Source organism: Anoplopoma fimbria, unplaced genomic scaffold, assembly GCF_027596085.1.
Source record: "Anoplopoma fimbria isolate UVic2021 breed Golden Eagle Sablefish unplaced genomic scaffold, Afim_UVic_2022 Un_contig_6372_pilon_pilon, whole genome shotgun sequence".
Classification (NCBI taxonomy): domain Eukaryota; kingdom Metazoa; phylum Chordata; class Actinopteri; order Perciformes; family Anoplopomatidae; genus Anoplopoma; species Anoplopoma fimbria.
In genome coordinates, this window is record NW_026550024.1 from 1 (window position 1) to 2,376 (window position 2,376).

A 2,376-nucleotide genomic window follows, 5' to 3' on the forward strand; every position below is an offset into this window, starting at 1 on the left:
TTACAAAAAGCAGAGGGCGCTGCTGCTTTTTCAGTGGACACCGACAGGGTGGGAAGGAAATAGCTAGATCATGACTTGCCGGTATAGAAATGACACAAATCCAGTTAAATGATGGCTTTCATCATTCCTAAGCTCATCGATCATTTTCTTTTCAATTTTATGCTAACGTATTCTACATTTCAACAGTAAATATTAATCTTTTTACTGCACTACATTTGTGATCCTTATAGCCACTTTGTACATTCTGATTTGACATTTAAAAGCTGTGAGTGTGTCTGGCAATCTGCAGGCGCTCCCTGTATAGACGAAAGAGCAAAGCGTGGTGATATAGTATCTTTAAAAGGCCCTTTGGTAGGCACAATATTTGCTTACGGCCATACCACCCTGAACACGCCCGATCTCGTCTGATCTCGGAAGCTAAGCAGGGTCGGGCCTGGTCAGTACTTGGATGGGAGACCGCCTGGGAATACCAGGTGCTGTAAGCTTTTTTTCACTCCTCTTTACAAAAAGCAGAGGGCGCTGCTGCTTTTTCAGTGGACACCGACAGGGTGGGAAGGAAATAGCTAGATCATGACTTGCCGGTATAGAAATGACACAAATCCAGTTAAATGATGGCTTTCATCATTCCTAAGCTCATCGATCATTTTCTTTTCAATTTTATGCTAACGTATTCTACATTTCAACAGTAAATATTAATCTTTTTACTGCACTACATTTGTGATCCTTATAGCCACTTTGTACATTCTGATTTGACATTTAAAAGCTGTGAGTGTGTCTGGCAATCTGCAGGCGCTCCCTGTATAGACGAAAGAGCAAAGCGTGGTGATATAGTATCTTTAAAAGGCCCTTTGGTAGGCACAATATTTGCTTACGGCCATACCACCCTGAACACGCCCGATCTCGCCTGATCTCGGAAGCTAAGCAGGGTCGGGCCTGGTCAGTACTTGGATGGGAGACCGCCTGGGAATACCAGGTGCTGTAAGCTTTTTTCACTCCTCTTTACAAAAAGCAGAGGGCGCTGCTGCTTTTTCAGTGGACACCGACAGGGTGGGAAGGAAATAGCTAGATCATGACTTGCCGGTATAGAAATGACACAAATCCAGTTAAATGATGGCTTTCATCATTCCTAAGCTCATCGATCATTTTCTTTTCAATTTTATGCTAACGTATTCTACATTTCAACAGTAAATATTAATCTTTTTACTGCACTACATTTGTGATCCTTATAGCCACTTTGTACATTCTGATTTGACATTTAAAAGCTGTGAGTGTGTCTGGCAATCTGCAGGCGCTCCCTGTATAGACGAAAGAGCAAAGCGTGGTGATATAGTATCTTTAAAAGGACCTTTGGTAGGCACAATATTTGCTTACGGCCATACCACCCTGAACACGCCCGATCTCGTCTGATCTCGGAAGCTAAGCAGGGTCGGGCCTGGTCAGTACTTGGATGGGAGACCGCCTGGGAATACCAGGTGCTGTAAGCTTTTTTCACTCCTCTTTACAAAAAGCAGAGGGCGCTGCTGCTTTTTCAGTGGACACCGACAGGGTGGGAAGGAAATAGCTAGATCATGACTTGCCGGTATAGAAATGACACAAATCCAGTTAAATGATGGCTTTCATCATTCCTAAGCTCATCGATCATTTTCTTTTCAATTTTATGCTAACGTATTCTACATTTCAACAGTAAATATTAATCTTTTTACTGCACTACATTTGTGATCCTTATAGCCACTTTGTACATTCTGATTTGACATTTAAAAGCTGTGAGTGTGTCTGGAAATCTGCAGGCGCTCCCTGTATAGACGAAAGAGCAAAGCGTGGTGATATAGTATCTTTAAAAGGCCCTTTGGTAGGCACAATATTTGCTTACGGCCATACCACCCTGAACACGCCCGATCTCGTCTGATCTCGGAAGCTAAGCAGGGTCGGGCCTGGTCAGTACTTGGATGGGAGACCGCCTGGGAATACCAGGTGCTGTAAGCTTTTTTCACTCCTCTTTACAAAAAGCAGAGGGCGCTGCTGCTTTTTCAGTGGACACCGACAGGGTGGGAAGGAAATAGCTAGATCATGACTTGCCGGTATAGAAATGACACAAATCCAGTTAAATGATGGCTTTCATCATTCCTAAGCTCATCGATCATTTTCTTTTCAATTTTATGCTAACGTATTCTACATTTCAACAGTAAATATTAATCTTTTTACTGCACTACATTTGTGATCCTTATAGCCACTTTGTACATTCTGATTTGACATTTAAAAGCTGTGAGTGTGTCTGGCAATCTGCAGGCGCTCCCTGTATAGACGAAAGAGCAAAGCGTGGTGATATAGTATCTTTAAAAGGCCCTTTGGTAGGCACAATATTTGCTTACGGCCATA

General features: G+C 42.8%; 4 non-coding genes across 4 annotated transcripts; all 4 read left to right on the forward strand.

Moving 5' to 3' along the window:
- Window positions 1-366: 366 nt before the first annotated feature.
- LOC129114953 (5S ribosomal RNA) lies at window positions 367-485 on the forward strand. Its single transcript, XR_008532754.1, has one exon. It is a non-coding gene; the product is annotated as a 5S ribosomal RNA (ribosomal RNA).
- A 381-nt stretch (window positions 486-866) lies between these two features.
- On the forward strand, window positions 867-985 carry LOC129114956 (5S ribosomal RNA). The gene has a single exon (XR_008532757.1). It is a non-coding gene; the product is annotated as a 5S ribosomal RNA (ribosomal RNA).
- A 380-nt stretch (window positions 986-1,365) lies between these two features.
- Window positions 1,366-1,484, forward strand: LOC129114954 (5S ribosomal RNA). Its single transcript, XR_008532755.1, has one exon. It is a non-coding gene; the product is annotated as a 5S ribosomal RNA (ribosomal RNA).
- Window positions 1,485-1,864: 380 nt separating this feature from the next.
- Window positions 1,865-1,983, forward strand: LOC129114955 (5S ribosomal RNA). The gene has a single exon (XR_008532756.1). It is a non-coding gene; the product is annotated as a 5S ribosomal RNA (ribosomal RNA).
- The last annotated feature ends 393 nt before the right edge of the window (window positions 1,984-2,376 follow it).